We start from the raw sequence: 22,548 nt of genomic DNA, 5'->3' as shown, positions 1-22,548 counted from the left end.
GGCTGTGCGAACAACCAGAAATAGCTGCGTCCGCCGACAGAGTGTCATTGCATACAGGTTCAGTGGCCACAGCTATCCACACTGTTGTCATTCACAGCCGCAGGAATCAGTAGATTCTTGCCATTGGGATTTCCAGCGTGGTTAAAAGCCCAGGCAAATGCAATGTAAGACTCAATATTAGCCAACCTTACCGTACAATCTGAGCAGGTGCAAAGGGCACTTTATTGTGGTAGACAGAACACTCAGAGCTTGTTTCTTATGAAACACATTAAAGCCCCGTACACGTAGCGATTGTCGGCCGCAAATATTAGGCCGACGACCGATCGGCCGATTGTAGGCTTGTTAGTATGAAGCTTCCGACAGCCGACAGCACATTTTCGGCTGAACAGAATCGTGCAGGCATTAAAATTTTTGTAGGCCAACACCAGAACGGCCGATTGTTCGTCAGTCAGTACAGATTTTGGACGACAGACAGCAGATTTGCAAGACTGGGCATGCTCAGAAAAGAAAAAAGACAAGGAAAGTTAACCATCACATGACATCACTTCTGGTTGCCCGCAACTGTAAAAATGGACAGAGGTGGTGTGTTTTTGATGCATTTTTACCATGTTTTCTGTTCATTTCAATAGGGAGCTGGGCTTGGTGCGGTTTTGAAAAGTGCACAAAAGATGCAGTATGCAGAACTTTTCAAAATGCACCCGCAGCGCTGTAGTGTGAAGAGACCCACAGTATTTAGAGAGAAACATTTTTCTTGCATTTTTCTTGCTGATAAATGCATCAGTGTGAATTCAACCTAACACTTGTTAATGGCCAAGCCCTCTTTACTGTACAACCTTACTTAAAGCGTTTGTTACCCCAACACTTCATCTTCCTGATATGTGCCTGCTGTACCATGTACTTGTATGAGAAAGTATCCTGTTCTCTTTGTATTGCTTCCTTTGTGTGAACTCCCTGGTGTTCCTGCTAGTCCCCTTGTTTAAAAACTAACCATGCTAAGCAGAACATACCATGGTCAGTTCTCCAGCTATGTTGGGAACTCAGTGTGCTTTCCTCCAATGATTTGACTTGTCCTGACACGCCTCCCTGTACAGCCATTCACTTGGAAGCTCAGTGTGCTGCTGCTTATCCTTCCCCAGCTTTCATGCTGCTGAGAGCAGAGAGAAAGTGATCACTTATAAAAAAAAGGGAACCACAAACAGTCTGAGTGACTTACCAATCCACCAACTTTGTCCAGTCTCCTCCTCCCCTCCCGGGTCCCAGCTCCCCCTCCAGTCCTGGCCTGCTGTTCGTATAGGCGCCATGATGTCACTGTGCTTGCCCCCCCCCACGAGTATGGCTGAGCTAGGCCAAGCTTGTCCGAACCTGGTCAGATTCAGAACTGCGCATGTACAGTTCCAAATTCTGGCGAACGCTACTTTTTAATGGGCAGCTGCTGTTTGTAATGGATATTTATGAACAGCTTGTAAATTGGCTGATATTTACAAAATGTCCAAAAATGTATGAATGGTTGGCAACCCTGGCCTGATGACAGATGACCCTGAGGTCAAGGGAGCAGAAGTTTGTAGGCAGACTGCTGTATCCTCCAGTCCAGGCTCCTTCCACCACAGAAGGCACCACCAAATAATGGCAGGAAAACACTATAGTGTGGTGGGCGGGAGTGCCAGGCAACAGGCGGAGTGATCTTGTCAGCTTGCCCAACCAAGTGCAGCTTGAGTCCACTCTTACATTGGAGTCTTCAGATTCCCCCCTACTTAGGTCAAGGTTTCCAGATTCACCTCCTTACATCAGAGTTCACACCTTTTTTTTAGGGTCCACAAATCCCCCCCTATATCAGGTTCCCCAGAACCCCCTTTCATTAGGGTCCCCAGAGTCTCCCTTTCTTAATTCCAGGTCTCCAAAGTCCCCCTCCTCACATCATAGTCAACCCCATTTATCAGGATTTCCAGAGTTCCACCCTTGCATCAGGGTCCCCAGAGTTCCCCCTCCTTAAATAAGGGGGTCCCCAGAGTTCCCCCTTATATCAGAGTCCCCCCTTTTATTAGGGTCCCTAAAGCACCCTTACATTAAAGTCCCCCCTTTCATTAGAATCCCCATAGTCTCCCCCTTACACCAGGGTCCCCATAGCCCCTCCCCTTACATCAGAGTCCCCAGAGTCTCCCCTCCTTAAATCAGGGTCCCCAGAGTCCACCCCCACCCTTTACATCAAGGTCCCCATAGCCCCCCCTTTGCATCAGGGTCCCCAGAGTCCCCCCCTTACATCAGAGTCCCTCAAGTCCCCCTATACATCAGGGTCTCCAGAGTCCCCTCACCTTACATCAGGATCCCTAAAGCCCATTCCCTTTCTTTAGGGTCCCCAAAGTTCCCCCTGACCTTATATCAGGATCTCTCGAACCCCCTTTACATCAGGGACCCTCTCTTCCTATTGCTGCAGGCAGCTACATGACGGGGCACTGGAACCGGGTAGGTTTGGATACCAGTGCTAACAACAGTGGGCAGCGGCGGTGTATGCTGCTGCCCCTGAGCCTACAGTATATTCTCTGACTAAACAACTAATCCTATGAATTTAAATTACCAATGAAGTTATAAAATGCCAATGTGTCTCCATAAATATCATTTGATTAGTGAACAGAATATAATACCATACATTAATTATTTAAAATTCATAAAACATAGCGGTGGGTCATATGCTTGGTAAACTTTTGGCTGTAATAAATAAATAACATCAAACATTTAAGCCAGAGCACTTGCACTTTATATGGATAACTACTTATTGAGGACATCCATTGCCTGAGCACAATCACCACTGATTGATGTACTTTTATATATACTAAGTTGTCCCCTTTTATAGACCGTGTTGTTTGATGTTATTTATTTATTACAGTCATAAGTTTACCAAGCATATGACCCACCGCTATGTTTTATGAATTTTAAATAATTAATGTATGGTATTATATTCTGTTCACTAATCAAATGATATTTATGGAGACACATTGGCATTTTATAACTTCATTGGTAATTTAAATTCATAGGATTAGTTGTTTAATCCATATTTAGCAAGCGCTGTATTTGGCCTTTTTAAAGACCATTTTTGTGACAATTCATTCATTTTTTACAGCAGCTGCTTATATAGCCCATTTTAACATTTTTAATATTTTTAATAATTTTAATTAACTTATATTATATATTGCCTATACCATCTTTCATACCTACCGGTTACCCTAAACTTTGGCGCAGGGAATATACTTTGTATATATTCTTTTATATTCTCTGACTGCTACTGCTGAGCCCAACTGTGTGGCTCAATGTGGCAGCAGGGAGAATAATCGGGCATTTTGGCAGGGTGCTCTTGGGGGGGTTAAGACCCACCTCATCTACGTGCCTGCTAGCTATATCAATAAGCAGGTTGATTGTCAGCTATAAGATACAATAGAGTATATTTACTGTATATAGCAGTGAAAGTGACATTCACCAAACGATAATTGCAGTTGTAACTTTCTGGTCAATGTGTTTTAGGTTGCAGTAGTTGATTCACCCGAACTTTATGTTTAGTACCTGTCACATACAGTGCTTTATAAATACTCCAATATATACTTTTTATTCAGAAGCAGAAGTGTGTGAATTCTATGGCTATGCTTGTATTAAACATCCAATTATTTTTTAAATTATGTTATTATGTTCAGATGGTAAGCACAGGAATATGTCAAACAGATGACCATGCGCTTGACAATACAATAGGAGTGGCACATTTTCCTGTTATTTTGGGTCATGAAGGAGCTGGAATAATTGAAAGTGTCGGAGAAGGCATAACTGGCCTAAAACCAGGTACTGTCAGAAGTTTTAAAAATGTTAACAAAATCATTGTTATAATTTTACACAAGCCATTTTGTATATGAGTAATTAAAAAAAACCTTTTCATTTTCATCCTCTATGATTATCTATACAGGCAGTCCCCGGGTTACAAACAAGATAGGTTCTGAAGGCGTATTCTTAAGTTGAATTTGTTTGGAACAGGTACATTTTTAAGTATAACTTCAGCCCAAGAAATTATTTTTAAATTTTTTGCACAGCATAGGGAAGGGTTAACACCTCTGTAACATTTGTTTTTCTGTCTGTGCCCCTGTTCAGAAGATTTCACCTCAATTTCTGTCACTGTGACAATTGGATTTATAAAATTTTGGGTTGTTGTGGAAGTTATCAGCTGACACAATTTCCTGCAGGATCAAAAAGTATTTCTGCAGGTATCAAAAACATATAACAACATTATTTCAAAGGTGAGAACTAGGGATGAGCTCAAGTGTAGATCGGAAATGTCCCCACAACTGATGATTGACTGTCTGCAGTGACAGTTTTCTGTTGGGATAGCTCATGTGGGTTCGGACTGTGCCTGAACACTTCTGAGTTAACCCCTGGTAAGGGGGTATACTTTTAGAGGAAATGTTACTTCAGATTTTCTTAGCGTGTGTACGAGCCTTAAGAGTCTAAACATCAAGCACTACACCTGCACACTACAGACCCATTAGGTGATCCCTACACTGCTACTCAATAGCGATGTTTAGTTCAGCCTTACTGACAGTAAAAATCTAGTTGGGTGTTCTCAGGCCTGGTTATGTACTAAGTTAATTTTGTAGTTTTTTTTTTTTACCCTTGTCACCAATGAGCAACATGTTCCTGATGAAGTATGACAATGCTCATTCACCCAACTGTATAAGGACAACATAAAAAGGACATGGAATTGTAGGCCACACTCCCGCATAATCTCACTTAACTTAACTAGAATAATAACACTGACCCCAGTTTTGGCAAAGAAAAGGCCGCGGCACTCTTTATTGGTTTAAATAAATAAATTAAATCATAACAATTACTTGAATAGTTGAATCATTCAATTCAATTGAATCATCAATACTTGCTTGTAAAAACACTCCAACTGAAATAACTTATAATTGCTCGGTTATAAAGCAACTCGAGCAACAATAAACATAAAATACCATACGAAATACAATGTCCCCCCTAGTATACTAGGGTGACCCAACCACACAAAGGTGCACGCGACAAAGGGAGGGGGGGCGGGGAACTTTCTTCTTTTTGCTCTTCGGTGCAAAAGGAAGCACCCCAGCCCAAACCAAGCTTATAAAGCCTCTGCCCCAACTTGCTAGAACCTTCCCTGCACACCGATTGGCCGATACCTGCTGTATGCGCAGGTAAAATTAACCTCCTACTAGCCTAAACCTGTAAACCTATACCCCTATGCTTACCTGACAGAACTGCTAATGGTGGCCACAATCCCACACAAGTGGCCACATAATGTGCCCCCTTTTATATGGAATTGTAGGCCACACTCCCGCATAATCTCACTTAACTTAACTAGAATAATAACACTGACCCCAGTTTTGGCAAAGAAAAGGCCGCGGCACTCTTTATTGGTTTAAATAAATAAATTAAATCATAACAATTACTTGAATAGTTGAATCATTCAATTCAATTGAATCATCAATACTTGCTTGTAAAAACACTCAAACTGAAATAACTTATAATTGCTCAGTTATAAAACAACTCGAGCAACAATAAACATAAAATACCATACGAAATACAATGTCCCCACCAGCCGGGCTTGAGCAACAAGGACGGCCCTACCCCACCACCGCGGCCCTTTCAATGCTACACTGCAGCCCTAGATTTAAAATATCAATCCCCACATCCGAAAGGTGAATGCCATCCTGGCGATAGAGCCCCTGGATGCCACCCTCCAGATCCACATGCCTATAGGACAAGCTGCCAATAGACGGCATAAACTTTTCCATTGCCCTATTTACCCTTTTCCTCATCTTCTCCATGACTTTCCTCTGCGATGAGGAAAGCCAAGGAAGCCGAGGAACTATTTCAGAAAATACCACCACTGTCCCTGGAGACGAGAGGGAAAATAAATGCAAATCTCTCTTAATCTTAAATAGTAAGTCCAAAGTTTTAATATTACCAAGGTCATTACCCCCAGCGTGAATAACCACGATGGACGGAGGAGGCCAAACTTGGAACAATCTAGACAAATGAAAGTACAGCTGGTGCCACTGCAAGCCTCTAATTCCTTTCCAAAATAATTTAAACTCCGGAGGTAGTGCTAAATTTGTACTGTAAATACGCTGTGAAGCTCTTTTCCTCGCCCAAAAAATGAATGAGTGGCCCAAGATCCAGACTGTTCGCTGAAAACCTGAAGGATTCAAATAAACAAGTTAGTCCTTACATACACTTTAAAACATTTCGATTTCCACCTTCCCACACTTTGTATTACCCTGTCCGAAAATCCCCTTCTAGCTGCCTCTGATGCTGCCCCTATCCTGAATGAATGTGAGGAAAACCTAAAATTTTTTAAGCCCAGCCGCTCTAAGCATTTCCGTAAAACAAAATCGAATTGATATTTTGTGAGTGGAGTGGAATCCATGTGGACCAAAAAAAACGCCCACCACCAACCGGTCTTACTTCCAAAAATTGATTGACCATGCCCAACGGGCAAACACCCTGATTATGCTGAGCCTTAATAGTAATTGCCACACCTCTCCCCAGAGTGTCCGACTTTGAGCGACGTAACCAAATCTGGACATCTTCGCTGCCTACCACTACCTGATCATATAAAAGGCCTCCCTCAGTCTTCTTTGACAAAGGTAGCAGCTCAGAGATGCGGAGCGCCTCAAAAAAGGTCAATACAAAAGCCATTCTGAACAACAGTGCTTCATAGTCAGAATTACACACTAATGAGGTCATACCGCAGATATCCCCCAATAACTCAATAGAAATAGGTCTCCTGTCATCTGTTACCGCCACCTTCCTCCTATAACCTTTCAATGCTTGCTGTACCGAAAAATAGGTCGCACAAGCCGGAAAACCTTTCAGGCGGCAGAAAAAAGGGATGCCTGCCAATGTCTTACGTAAATAACTATAAGACAGTTTCCGCTGCATCAAAGTACCCATAAACTCCAGAACCAGACATTCCTCCGGTCGACCCTCCATCTTGCCCTTTGCCTCCATGAAAGCCAATCAACTCCTCCAGGCAGCAGAATAACTCGCCCATGTTCTCGGGGCCACTGATCCCTCGATCGACCTCTTGACTAGATCCCAACAACTGTCCAAACTCGGCTCGGAATCTCGGTACCTTTTTTGTCCGCCTCTGGCAGCAGCTGGCGAAAACGGTCCATCTGAAACCGAGATAGAGCATCGGCCAGATTATTCAAGACACCCGGTGTGTGTTTCGCCTTAAGCCATACATTGAGCTGTAAACACAAAAGGACAATCCTCCTGAGTTCTCTAATCACACAAATGGACTTGGATGAGAGGCAGTTCACCGCGAACAAGACCCCTTTGTTGTCAGTTTCCACCAGAATCCTTCTATTCGCGAAACATGCACCCCACAGTTCCAACGCCACTAAGATCAGGGACAGCTCCAACAAAACCACGTTTTTTGTCAGCTTTCCACTTTTCCATGACTCCGGCCATCCTGCACAACACCAATGCGTCTGCCATATGGCCCCAAAGCCTCTAGAGCCTCTCTAAACAAATGAAAGTCAGGGGCAAAAATGAAATCCTCCTGAAAAAATGAACGACCATTATACACCTTGAGAAATTCCGCCCAAACAGCCAAATCCTCCCGGAGGTCACTAGTCAATCTGATGTGGGAAAAGGGGGGCCTAAAGCCCAAAGTAGACAAGTAAAGTCGCCTTGAAAACACCCTACCCATGGGCATAATTCTGCATGCAAACGCTAACAAACCCAAGAAAGACTGCATCTCCTTCAATAGGACCTTCCTCCTCGACATAAACAACTGCACCAGAGATTTCAGCTTTGCCACCTTATCCACAGGTAAACAGAACTCCATACGATCCGTATCAATGTGAATGCCCATAAAAATTATTTTTGTAGTATTCAAGCAAGTTTTTTCCTCCGCCAGAGGAACCCCAAAATCTTCCGTCACTCCCCTAAAGATTTGCAGCAAACTAAGACAATCCACAGAATCTGGTGGGCCCACGAACAAAAAATCGTCCAGGTAATGCAAAACTCCCACAGTACCCGACTTAGCCGCTACCACCCAGTGCAAAAAAGAAGAGAACGCCTCAAAGTAGGCACATGACACAGAACATCTCATAGGGAGGCTTTTGTCAAAGAAGTACATACCTTCCAGCTTAAAGCCCAAAGAATTAAATGCCACAGGTGATATAGGCAAAAGACGAAACGCGGACTTTATGTCCGCCTTCGCTAACAATGCCCCTTGGCCAAACAGCCTTATCTTAGCAATGGCTTCTTCAAACGTGGCATATGACACTGAAGGCAAATCTCCATCAATGTCGTCATTCAGTGAGCTTCCTTTCGGGTAAGAGAGGTGGTGTATGACACGGAATTCATTCAACTCTTTTTTGGGGACCACTCCAAGCGGAGAAACACGAAAACTCTCAAAAGGCGGATGCTCAAAAGGACCTGCCACCCTACCCAGCTCGATTTCCTTAAAAATCTTGTCCCTAACTACCTGTGGGAAGTTTTCCACCGACTTCAGATTGCCAACCTCTGTACATCCTTTCCCTACAAATGGGGGCAAAGGGAAACCCTTCTCAAAACCTTCAATGAGAAAACTGGCCCTCTCCCTGTTTGGGTATCTGTCCAACCACGGAAGCATTCTTTCCAGCCTCACAAGCGTGCAGGCTTTTTGGAAAAAATATCCTTTGGAACTTGCCCCGACCCTACCGTAGCATTTTTTCTAAAGCACTTACTCACTGGATGTGGGCCAGAGCAAAATGAACATTCGTGCTTATAACGGCAAGCCGCATTCCAACGACATTGACTTTCGTTGAATGCGAAACAACAACCTTTGCGATAAGCTGCATTCTGAGTGTTCACCACCGGCTGCCTAGCAGGATTCTGCCTCTGCGGGGACATCAAGTTCAGCTAAAGGCCGACATCCTTCATACCCCATCTTAACCACTTAAGCCCCGGAAGATTTTACCCCCATTCCGACCAGGGGGTATTTTACGACTCGGCACTGCGTGACTTTAACTGACAATTGTGCGGTCATGCAATGTGGTACCCAAACGAAATTTACGTCCTTTTTTTCCCACAAACAGAGCTTTCTTTTGGTGGTATTTGATCACCTCTGCGCTTTTTATTTTTTGCGATATTAATAAAAAAAGAGCGAAAATTTTGCAAAAAAATGACATTTTCAACTTTGTCTTTTAAAAAATATCCAATATACTCAATTTATGTTTTTTTTTTTGGCCAAAATATATTTAGCTACATGTCTTTGACAAAAAAAAATTCAATGAGCGTATTTTTATTGGTTTGCGCAAAAGTTATAGCGTCTACAAACTATGGTGTAAATACAGAAATTTACACAGCTTTAATTTTTGACTGCCTATCTCATTTCATGAAGTGCTAAAATGGCAGGGCAGTACAAAACCCCCCCAAACTACCACTTTTTGGAAAGTAGACATCCTAAGGAATGTTCTGAGAGGCATGTTGAGCTCATTGAATATTTCATTTTTTTGTCACAGGTGTTTGAAAAATGACTAAAAATTTTTTTTTTTTTTTTTTACACAAAGTTGTCATTGAAATGATATATTGCTCACACATGTCATGGATATATGTGTAATTACACCCCAAAATATATTCTGCTGCTTCTCCTGAGTACAGGGATACCACATATGTGAGACTTTTTTGCAGTCTAGCCGAGTACAGGTCCCCGAAAACCAGTCCCCGCTTTCAGGCTTTCCAAGGGCGTAAATTGTTGATTTCACTCCTGACTACCTATCACAGTTTCGGAGGCCCTAAAATTCCAAGATAGCACAAAACCCCCCCAAATGACTCCATTTTGGAAAGTAGACACCCCAAGCTATTTGCTGAGAGGCATGGTGAGTCCATGGAATATTTTATATTTTGCCACAAGTTTTGGGAATATTACTATTTTTTTTTTTTATTTTTTTTTTTTACACAACGTTGTCACTAAAAGATAAAATTCTCACACATGACATGGGTATATGTGGAATTACACCCCAAAATACATTCTGCCACTTCTCCTGAGTATGGGGATGCCCCATGTGTGAGACTTTTTGGGAGCCTAGCTGTGTACGGGACCACAAAAACAAATCCCCACCATCAGAATTTCATTACATTTTTCATTGCATTTTCTCACTACCTCTAACGGTTTAGGAGGCCCTGAAATGTCAAGATACCACAAAACCCCCCCAAATGACCCCATTTTGGAAAGTAGACACCCCAGGCTGTTTGCTGAGAGGCATGGTGAGTCCATGGAATATTTTATATTTTACCACAAGTTTTGGGAATATTACTATTTTTTTTTTTTACACAACGTTGTCACTAAAAGATAAAATTCTCACACATGACATGGGTATATGTGGAATTACACCCCAAAATACATTCTGCCACTTCTCCTGAGTATGGGGATGCCCCATGTGTGAGACTTTTTGGGAGCCTAGCTGTGTACAGGACCGCGATCAACACTCCCAGGTTTTCTAATGGCATAAATTGTGCATGTCACCTCTGCACTACCTGTCACAGTTTCGGAGGCCCTAAAATTCCAAGATAGCACAAACCCCCCCCAAATGACCCCATTTTAGAAAGTAGACACCCCAAGCTATTTGCTGAGAGGCATGGTGAGTCCATGGAATATTTTATATTCTGCCACAAGTTCCGGGAAATACATATATATATATATATATTTTTTTTTTTTTTCACAAAGTTGTCAGTAAATGAAATATTGCTCACACATGCCATGGGTATATGTGAAATGACACCCCAAAATACATTCTGCTGCTTCTCCTGAGTACAGGGATACCCCATGTGTGAGACTTTTTTGCAGTCTAGCCGAGTACAGGTCCCCGAAAACCAGTCCCCGCTTTCAGGCTTTCCAAGGGCGTAAATTGTTGATTTCACTCCTGACTACCTATCACAGTTTCGGAGGCCCTAAAATTCCAAGATAGCACAAAACCCCCCCAAATGACCCCATTTTGGAAAGTAGACACCCCAAGCTATTTGCTGAGAGGCATGGTGAGTCCATGGAATATTTTATATTTTGCCACAAGTTCCGGGAAATATATATATATATATATATATATATATATATATATATATATATATATATATATTTTTTTTTTTTTTACACAAAGTTGTCAGTAAATGATATATTGCTCACACATGCCATGGGTATATGTGAACTGACACCCCAAAATACATTCTGCTGCTTCTCCTGAGTATAGGGATACCCCATGTGTGAGACTTTTTTGCAGTCTAGCCGAGTACAGGACCCCGAAAACCAATCATCGCCTTCAGGCTTTCCAAGGGCGTAAATTGTTGATTTCACTCCTGACTACCTATCACAGTTTTGGAGGCCATGAAATGCCAAGACAGCACAACCCCCCCCCCAAATGACCCCTTTTCGGAAAGTAGACACCCTGAGATATTTGCAGAGAGGCATGTTGAGTGTTTTGCAGATCTCACTTTTTGTCACAAAGTTTTGGAAATTGAAAAAAGAGGAAAAAAAATGCATTTTCCTGTTTTTTCTTCATTTTCCAAAAAAAATTAGAGCTGCAAAATACTCACCATGCCTCTCAGCAAATAGATTGGAGTGTCTACTTTGCAAAATGGGGTCATTTGGGGGGGGGTTTGTGCAATCTTGGCTTTTTATGGACTTCAAAAGTGTGATAGGTAGTAAGGAGTGAGATCAACAATTTACGCCCTTAGAAAGCCTAAAGGTGCGCATTGGTTTTCCGGGTCCTGTACGCAGCTAGACTGGCAAAAAGTCTCACACATGGGGTATCATTGTACTCAGGAGAAGCAGCAGAATGTATTTTGGGGTGTCATTTCACATATACCCATAACCTGTGTGAGCAATATATCATTTACTGACAACTTTGTGTAAAAAAATAAAAAAAAAAAAAAAATTTTCCCCGAAACTTGTGGCAAAATATAAACTATTCCATGGACTCACCATACTTCTCAGCCAGTAGCTTGGAGTGTCTACTTTGCAAAATGGGGTCATTTGGGGGGGTTTTGTGCCATCTTGAAATTTCAGGGCCTCTGAAACTGTGACAGGTAGTCAGGGGTAAAATCAGCAATTTACACCATTAGAAAACCTGAAGATGTGGATTGGTTTTCGGGGGCGCGTACACAGCTAGGCTCCCAAAAAGTCTCACACATGTGGTATCCCTGTACTCAGGAGAAGCAAAAGAATGTATTTTGGGGTGTCATTTCACATATTCCCATGGCATGCATGAGCAATATATCATTTAGTGACAACTTTCTGTAAAAAAACAACAAAAAAAAAAAAATAATAATTTTCCCGAAACTTGTGGCAAAATATAAAATACTCCATGGACTCACCATGCCTCTCAGAAAAAAGCTTTGGGTGTCTACTTTTCAAAAAGGGGTCATTTGGGGGGTGTTTGAACAGTCCCGGCATTTTATGCTCAATCTTATCCACACATCACCCACTCTTCTAACCACTTGAAAACCAAGCCTTTTCTGTGCCTTTTTGTTTACATGAAAAAATATTTTTTTTTTACTAGAAAATTACTGTGAACCCCCAAACATTATATATTTTTTTAAAGCAGAGGCCCTATAGAATAAAATGGTGGATGTTGCAAATTTTTTTGTCACACGGTATTTGCGCACAGATTTTTCAAACGCAATTTTTGCGAAAAAAATAAATTTTTTTTAATTTATTGCACAAATACACTATATAATTCCAATTTTTTTGGTAAAATTTAAAAGATGATCTTATGCCGAGTTCATAGACACCTAACATGACATGCTTTAAAAATTGTGCATGCCTGCGCAGTGACAAAAACGTATGTACATTTTTAAAAACCTTTAAAAGTCTCTACAGGTTACCACTTTAGACTTACAGAGGAGGTCTACTGCAAGAATTACTGCACTCAATCTGGCGATCGCGGCGATGCCTCACATGCATGCTGCAATTGTGGTTTACATATGACACTAGACCACCGCTTGCGTGCGCCATTGCGCGCAAGCACTGGGGGTAAGGGGGGGGGGGGGCTCAATTTTTTTTTTTTTCTTTTTTCTTTTGCTTTTTTATGTTATTTTGACACCTTTCCTTTAATTTTTTTTTTTAAATCATTTTTATTGTTATCATAGTGAATTTAAATATCCCCTATGATAGCAATCTGTGGTGACAGGTACTCTTTTTTAAAAAAATTGGGGTCTTTTAGACTCTAGATCTCTCCTCTGACCTTAACGCATCTGACCACACCAAAATTGGTGTGATAAAATACTTTCCCAATTTCCCAATGGCCCTGTTTATTTCTGGCGAAACAGAAGTCATAAAATGCTCGTAGCCTCCGGCATCTTAGGCCATAGAGATGATTGGAGCCATTCTCATCTCCAATTAGCTCTATGGTTAGATAATTGAACCACCGGCTGCACTCTCGGGTTAACCGGTGGGACAGGAGAGCCAGAGAAAAACCATGGAAGGCTGCGGAAAGCGGCGGTGGGGGGGGGGGAGGCCCCTCCCACTGCATGTAAAAGCAGTCTAGCGGCCAATTACCTGCTAGAATTGCTTTTACATGTAAGCCGACCGCTGGCTGTAAAAAACGATACCAAGATGATGCCTAAATCTGCAGGCATCATCCTGGTATAACCACTCAAAGTCCAGCAACGTACCAGTACATTGCTGGTCCTTGTTTGGCATATAGGTTTTTTTTTTTTTCATGCAGCCTGTGGGCTGAACGGAAAAAAAGAGAACCTATCAGAAATCAGCACAGGAATAATGCGTAGTATTACTCATCATTAACCGCCCAAACAACCACCCACTGAATTTAATGATGGGTATACACGACACTATCCACGTATACCAAAATAGGATTTTAACTGCAGTGCTGAAATCAGAAAATCACCACAGCTGCTATCAGCAAAGGTATCCATATATGCTGAGCGCAAACGCTGTTTGTGTCAGAATATATAAAATCAATGCGTGGTAGCCGACGAGTACCTGCAAGAGAAACAGGTCACAAAAGAATGAAAAAACAAACAAAGGACATTGATAAAAGTATAGTAGGAAGGAGTAGAAGGACATATAAAATGACTGACAACAACAGTTTTTGGATCTTCATCATTAACCGCCCAAACAACCACCCACTGAATTTAATGATGGGTATACACGGCGCTATCCACGTATACCAAAATAGGATTTTAACTGCAGTGCTGAAATCAGAAAATCACCACAGCTGCTATCAGCAAAGGTATCCATATATGCTGAGCGCAAACACTGTTTGTGTCAGAATATATAAAATCAATGCGTGGTAGCTGACGAGTACCTGCAAGAAAAACAGGTCACAAAAGAATGAAAAAACAAACAAAGGACATTGAAAAAAGTATAGTAGGAAGGAGTAGAAGGACATATAAAATTACTGACACCACAACAGTTTTTGGATCCTTTTATTTTTCTTTCTAACTGTTCCTTTATTTCTTGATTTGGGAGGGACTGCGATCTTCTGCGATCTTCTCTTCCAGCTTGGGTCTCTCAAAATGTCGATGGACATCCAACATCCTTCGAGACCCTGTGTTTATGTGCCCTACACTGTGTCGTGCTGTACCCTACGCTAATAATCCACTAGTGTATGGTAGCTCTCGAAACATTCCCCGATGCAGAGACCAGGTTGGTCAGGACATTTGGGACAATAATAACGGGTGTCACGCCTAAATCCGCGCTTGCTACAGACACGACATCTTCTTTGGGGCCATCTTTGGGTAGGGGTACTCGGGAGGACATGTGAAAAATGCCTCTCATGCAGCCGGCTCACTGCATCTGGAAGGGGAAGTTGGGCAGGCATGCCTCCTGGGTACAGGTAGGCAAGGATGATCTCTTCCTGGAATTCCCGGAAAGATCCAGTTCGTCCTGACGCCCTGTATAGGACAAAGGCGTTCAGCATAGCCAATTGGTATAGGTAAACAGACACTTTTTTGTACCAGCGTCTGGCTTTACGGGCAACTAAATACGGCGCCAAAAGCTGGTCGTTAAGGTCCACCCCTCCCATATTAAGGTTATATTCGTGGACACAGAGGGGTTTCTCCATAACGCCAGTTGCCGTAGGAATTTGGATCGTCGTGTCTGGGTGAAGGGAGGACAGAACATAAACATCCCGTGTATCCTTCCACTTCACCGCAAGCAATTTGTCCATTTTCAAGCAGGCTCTCGCCCCCCGACTAAGACGGGAATCTACAAGCCGTTGGGGGAAGCCCCGGCGATTAGGTCGCACGGTGCCACATGCGCCAATTTGTAAATCGAGAAGGTGACTAAATAGTGGCACGCTTGTGTAAAAGTTGTCCACGTACAAATGGTACCCCTTTCCGGATAAGGGTGACACCAAGTCCCAAACGATCTTACCGCTGCTCCCTATGTAGTCTGGGCAGTTGGGGGGCTCCACACAGCTATCTTTTCCCTCATAGACCCGGAAACTAACTGTATAGCCTGTGGCCCTGTCACACAATTTATACAGTTTGACCCCGTACTTGGCACGCTTGCTGGGGAGGTACTGTTTCATAGCAAGGCGGCCAGTAAATTTAATCAGGGACTCGTCAACGCAGACAACTTGTTCGGGGGTAAACAAGGCTGCAAACCGCTGATTGAAGTGGTCTATGAGGGGCCGAATTTTGTGGAGCCGATCGTATGCAGGGTCTCCCCGAGGACGACAGATTTCATTGTCGCTGAAATGCATAAATCGCAGAATTTGCTCGTATCTCGTCCTGGACATAGAGGCAGAGTACATGCGCATATGGTGAACTGGGCTAGTGGACCAATATAGCCGCAATTCACTCTGTTTAGTTATGCCCATGTGGAGGGAAAGGCCCAGAAAGATCTTAAATTCGGAAACCGTTATAGGTTTCCAGCCGAATTGTCTGGCAAGGTGTGAATTTGGGTTGGCGGCGATGAACTGTTGTGCATATAAATTTGATTGATCCTCAATAGATCTGTAAAGATCTTCCGTGAAGAACAGCTCAAAAAAGTTCAGGGGCGTAAAACCAGCTGTCTCCACGTGGATTCCAGGTTGGGCGGTGAATGGGGGAAGTACTGGCGCTGTAGTATCAGTGGGTTGCCAATTAGGAAATGCCAGCGCATCAGGGAGGGCACTATGGGCTCTACGGGCCTGTCTTCGAATACGCGGTGGCTGCGGGCCACTACTTGTGCTAGCCACCGCACCAGCTTCAACTGCACTTAGGGGACTCGCCACGTCACCAGGTCTTACTGCAGTGCTGGTTGTACTAGGTCCAGGTTGTACTAGGCCGCTGGCGCTTGCCAGGTCGCCAGAAGGATGAGCGGCACTAGTACCCACACTCTGCTCCATACGAGCACCCTGCGATTCCTGCATCTCAACAACTTCAGAATGGGGTCGGGTACGCCTGGGTCTAACAGGGACCCATCTGTCGTCGGAGCTATCTGTCAGGGAGCCGCTGCCGTCATCAGGTTCATATACTGACACTAATTCGGTCATTGTAGCTTCCCCTTCGCTATCAGATGACTCGGTCAGCATATAACTGATAAGCTCTTCATCCCTGTACGAACGTTTGGTCATTTTGGTAACTAAATTTACCCGTACAGTGATGCGACTCACAGGTAATAAAAGCACCTGGTTGTCGAAGATTATTTCAAGCGCTACAAAAAAAAACTGCTAATGCTAGCAGGGATCAGGCCTGACTCTGCTAACACAGCGGTTTTGTGTCTTGTGTTTTTTTGCAAGTGACAGTAATCTATTGATTACTACACTTGCCTGGGTGAAAGGGTTAAACGCAGGTGCTGGCCGGAATCAGTACTGATCGTGTAAACACCGCGTTTTGGGAACCCTAAACTATGGGGGCGCTAGTATAGTTCTGATCAGATCAGATATTGATCTGTTCAAACACTATACTAGAAATGGAAGTGTAGGTGCGTGCGTGCGTGCGTGTGTGGCAATCAAGGGGTTACTTCTAAACTATGCGCCGGGGATCTGGGGGGGGTGGCGGGGACCCTAAACCTCCTTTGGGAAAGAAACTAGCTAGCTAGCGCAACCTCAAGTCACAATGACACCAATACAAAATACAGTAAAAACAGTATATTATGTGTGTATTAGTGCTAATGTGACAGAGGGTGTAGGGGTTAACGGGATGTGATCAGGGGGGGATCAGGTGTTTAAATCTTTATTGGAAGGGACTGGCGGGTATCCTAAGGATAAAAGGAACGGTGGCAAGCGCTAAACCTGGTCACAAGTCACACTTATACGGGTATATAGAAAATGCTATATACTGTATACGGTGTGCGTTGTGGCAGGGGGTGTAGGGGTGATCAGGGGGGGATCAGGGGATTAAATCTTTATTGGGCGGGTGGCGGGGACCCTAAACCTCCTTGGGACACAAACTTAGTCGCCTGCGCTAATTCTGATCACAATGACACTAATACAAATATACAAAAACACAGTATATTACGTTTGTATTAGTGCTGATGTGACAGAGGGTGTAGGGGTTAACTAGCGGTGATCAGGGGGGGATCAGGGGGGATCAGGGGCTTAAATCTTTATTAGGGGGGGTGGCGGGTAATTCAAGTGGAAAAAGGGGGGTCGCAAGCGCTAGACCTGACCACAAATCACACTTATACGGGTATATAGCAAAATGCTATATACTGTATACGGTGTGTGTTATGGCAGGGGGTGTAGGGGTGATCAGGGGGGGGTCAGGGGCTTAAATCTTTATTGGGTGGGTGGCGGGGACCCTAAACCTTCTTGGGACAGAAACTTAGTCGCCTGCGCTAATTCTGATCACAATGACACTAATACAAAAATACAATAACACCGTATATTGCGTTTGTATTAGTGCTGATGTGACAGAGGGTGTAGGGGTTAACGGCGGTGATCAGGGGGGGTCAGGGGAGATCAGTGGGTTAAATCTTTATTAGGGGGGGGTGGGGGGTAATTTGAGTGGAAAAGGGGGGGTCGCAAGTGCTACACCTGTTCACAAATCACACTTATACAGGTATATAGGTAACTGCTATATGCTGTATATAGTGTGTGTTGTGTCAGGTGCTGTAGGGGTTAATTGGGGGGGCGATCGGGGGTGAAATGTGCCTATCTACCTGTGTGTGGGTGTGCTTGGTGCAATACTCACAGTAAGATGTGCTCTCCTCTCACGCTGGATCCAAAAAGACCGTTGTGGGGGGAGGGCACATCTCCTCTAAGCCTGTGTTTACATTTCACAGGCTTAGAGGATGATCTGATTGGGCAGGACCGATCAACAGGTCCAGACCAAAAATGATTGGCCTGGACCTGATGACTGATCGGTTTTGAACCCAATCGAGTCATCGTCGGCGGCGGGGATGCGCGGGAGCGCGCACAGGGCCGGCAAATAGTGCTGACGTAGGCCTACGTCAGTTTGCCTGGCCGGGGCTGAGTGCCGACGTAGATCGTCGTGCGCCGGTCGTAAAGTGGTTAAAGAGGGGTGGACTGACAGCTTCTGACGAAAAGATTTGTCGTAATAGTACCAGCCCAGCCCCCCCAAAGCTCTTGTAAGCTTCCAAGATATAATCGAGGTGCCGAAATAGGCCCCCACACCCCTCATGGTGCTTCTCAGCCATCACCCCCGCGAATATACAAAACGCCTGCAACCAGTTATGGAATGACCTAGGGGCCCCCCTGCGCTGCTCCTCATCCTGTTTGTCGTCTCTTTTATCAGTCCTAACCGACAGCTCCTTATGAGCAGGTAACAGTGATAACAAGTCGACAAACTCGCCCTTCCATATTTTTTCCTTAACCCCAACACTCACATGGCATCGCGCCCTTCATACACACCTCAGGCACACCGCTACCTCCCAGCAATGGTGCATGCGCGGACAAAACATTATTTTCCTTAGATAAACTTTGACTAATATTACTATGAGCGAAATTATCACCATAAGGAATGGAGACAGTAGATACTACAGGTGAAAAATTAAGTTCACAGCTTGGCTGCTGCTGTTTTAACAGACACAACAGGCTTAACAGGCACAGGAGAAACAGCAGGGGAGACACGAGAAAAAGATTGCACCAAAGAAGATAAAGAGTTAATTAATATAGACAGATTCTGTACATTGCACAACTCACCAGCTGCTGGGGGGAGAACAGGCTGCTGCTCAGCTTCCTCCAGCAGCACACTGGCAGATGCTCCTGTTGTCTCATGCTGCGCTGTAGCCACTCCCACAGCAGGTGTTCTTGAAACTACAGGGATAATTCTCTGTGGAGATGGCAGATGCCCTTTCTCCCTCTCTGGGTCTGCCTGGCAGTTTTCAGCCCTCCCTCCGCCGCCCCTTCTTGGAGACAGGGAGGCTCGTCTTCTTCTTTTAGATGCTTGGCGCATGTGCGCCTGGGACGTCTTCACCGCCATGACAACGCATGGCGGCTCGCCTGAAGGTACACACGCCGGCTTCTCAGGCGTCTTCTCTCTCTCTGCAGGCGCTTCTGCCTGTGAAGGAGCAGGGTGAACTTCAACCGCAACTTGCTCTGTAATTCCAGACATAGAGAGACAATGCCGCAGCCAGGCTTCTCCCCCCGCACTCTCTGCCTTCTCAATCAGCTGCTTCAACAAGGCCTCCATGACAGCAGGTAAGAAAAAACCTCCTGGACTACTTCTGCTGAACTTTCTTCTTTGTGCTCTTCGGTGCAAAAGGAAGCACCCCAGCCCAAACCAAGCTTATAAAGCCTCTGCCCCAGCTTGCTAGAACCTTCCCTGCACACCGATTGGCCGATACCTGCTGTATGCTCAGGTAAAATTAACCTCCTACTAGCCTAAACCTGTAAACCTATACCCCTATGCTTACCTGACAGAACTGCTAATGGTGGCCACAATCCCACACAAGTGGCCACATAATGTGCCCCCTTTTATAGGGGTACTAGAAGCTCCTTCTTTTCGCTTGTCCATACCATGGATGACGTTCTATACTCCTCAGAAGAATATAACTGATAACAGTAAAGCACAGGCAAGATCAAAAAGTATTTCTGCACTTATCAAAAAGATATAACAACATTATTTCAAAGGTGAGAACTAGGGATGAGCTCAAGTGTACAGCTGCAGGTCGGGAAATATTCCCGCAACAGATGATTGACTGTCTGCAGTGACAGTTTCCTGTTGGGATAGATCACGTAGGTTCGGACTGTCCCTAAACATGCCTGAGCTCATCCCTGGTAAGGGGGTATGCTTTTAGAGGAAATTTTACTTCAGATTTTCTTAGCGTGTGTACGGGCCTTAAGAGTCTAAACATCAAGCACTACACCTGCACACTACAGACCAATTAGGTGATCCCTACACTGCTACTCAATAGCGATGTTTAAGGCCTCTTGCACACAATACTCCTGTTTGAGCATCTCACAGCTTGAAAAAGCTTGGTCCAGCTTTTTTTTTTTCTGATCTAAAATACAGCCCATTAATTATAATGTGCCTTTGCACACAGGCGCGTAAACAAGCGCTATGCATTCTTCAGTAAGAACAAAATAGAAAAATCTGCATTTTTGGTCAGTAATTTAAGCCTCATTGCACGCAAATCCGCATTAATACGTGCAAATACATACAAAAAAAAAAAACATCTGGAAATAGTAGATGCTCAAACAGGAGTATTGTGTGCAAGAGGCCAAAAGGAGATGCTCAAACTGGAGTATCGTGTGTAAGAGGCCTAAATTTGCCTTACTGCTAGTAAAAATCTGATTGGGTGTGCTCAGTCCTGGTTATGCAATAAGTTCATTTTGTAGTTTGCATTAGTGTAGGATACATTTTGTCCTGAAATTAGGGAACTAAAGGGCATCTAAGTTTGTTTTCCCTTCCCTTAGGTAAATATGAACATTGTTGCATATGAATTTTATATAGAACAAATTCCAGGTGGGGCTCTCAGCAAATTCTTATATATTTTCTTCTATCGCTTTACCAAATGATGTAAAACATCTGTTGTTTACAGACATTAACTGCTTCCAGCGCAATTTTACACACAAGTGAGTTGGAGGAGTGACTCGCCCACTCAGTCTGAAGTATCAAGAAGAGATCATGTCTACAATGGGGCTACTTTTCCTATGCCATCTTTTTAACTAACCCATAGTGCTAAATAGGATTATTTGTAAACCAAAGAATTATACATACTGCATTAATCCTAGTTTAAAAATGTATAAACTTAAAAATTACCCAATACTCCTAAAGCGTGTTTCCTTTTAAATTAGAGAGGTTGTAAACCGAGAAAACATTTTTTTTTTCTTTACATCCTGAAAGAGAAAGACATAATGAGCTAGTATGCATCGCATACTAGCTCATTATCAAATACTTACCTTAGAACGAGCCCCCGCCGCGCCGCTCGCTTACCTCTATGATGGGCGACATGTTCAGTCACCCGTCTTCCGGGAACGCGGCATCCGGCCATCTGATTGGCTGGAGCCGCAGTGACGTCACTCCCGCGCATGCGCGCGGGAGCTGATGGTCATGGCACGGGGCTCTGAAGGAACGGCACGAGCGGCCGATCCTTCAGAGCGCATGCGCCAGTGACGTCACTGGCTGCATGAAATGTTAATATCTCCTAAACGGTACAAGTTTAGGAGATATTTGCAGTACCTATAGGTAAGCCTTAATATAAGCTTACCTATAGGTAAAAGTGTCAGAGGAGGGTTTACTTCCTCTTTAACTGTAAACTTTGTGCTTGGAAAAGAAGTCTGGGTATCACATAATATATTATCTACATGATGAGATTGGAATGTTTTGATAACTTCTGAGCGTTCAGACATTTTTAAGATTGCTGTAGCCTAATATATTCTAATAGTGTTTTTGCTTTAAAAAAAAACAGTGAAAATTTCACATATAATGTAATAATAGTTTTTCTTGTTTTTAGGAGATAAGGTCATTCCACTTTGTATTCCCCAGTGTGGAAAATGCAGAACTTGTTTAAATCCAAATGCCAATTTTTGCTTTAAATCACAGTAAGTACTCAAAAACCAGGCGCTTAAAAAATGTAATTTTTCTTTCTTTTTTTATTTACATAGAACCTTTATCACAAAAGGAATGGAAACTGTTTCTGTAACTGCCTATAAACTATTAGATGTATTTTAGCTTCAATTTGTTAGTGTATTTAAATCTGCTAGTACATCTAACACTGTCTTTCCCCCAGACTCAAAGGTGTCTCTGTGCTCCTTTATCCAGAGTGTAGGTACTTTTATTCAGGAAGTGTGTTACCTGCCAGATCACAAGGTGAAAACAAAGGAAAAAAAAAAAAAAAAACGAATGCAGCCACCACATCTAAGGATTGGTAAACTGCAATATATTATTTTTTTATTTTGAGTTTAATACAGCGCTTACGTTTTTTTTTTTTTTTTTTTTTTAAACCAAAGAACAAAAATGTAATATATAGTGGATTACCAGTCCTTAAATGTGGTGGTTGAATTGGTTTTATTTGTGCAGACTAACAACATTTTTATGAAGTACTGGAAATACATGTTGATTCTGACAGAAATAGTAATTTTCTTTTTCTTTTGTAAACTACAAATCCTTTCACCCCCTATGAAATGGAGATTAGCA

The 22,548-nt window shown here is 43.3% G+C and overlaps 1 pseudogene across 1 annotated transcript in view; it reads left to right on the top strand.

The window, feature by feature from the left end:
• The window catches only part of LOC309544601 (alcohol dehydrogenase 1-like), a 130,800-nt pseudogene that overhangs the window by 21,372 nt on the left and 86,880 nt on the right, over positions 1–22,548 (top strand). Inside the window, exons 4-5 of the transcript XR_014226143.1 lie at positions 3,681–3,822; positions 21,866–21,953. The product of XR_014226143.1 is annotated as an alcohol dehydrogenase 1-like (transcript). The remainder of the gene's footprint in view (positions 1–3,680; positions 3,823–21,865; positions 21,954–22,548) is intronic.

This window comes from Pelophylax lessonae (genome assembly GCF_965119305.1).
Source record: "Pelophylax lessonae genome assembly, chromosome: 1".
In the NCBI taxonomy this organism is placed as follows: Eukaryota; Metazoa; Chordata; class Amphibia; order Anura; family Ranidae; genus Pelophylax; species Pelophylax lessonae.
The sequence above is the reverse complement of the archived record's forward strand: the minus strand, read 5'-3'. Positions and strand labels throughout refer to the sequence as shown.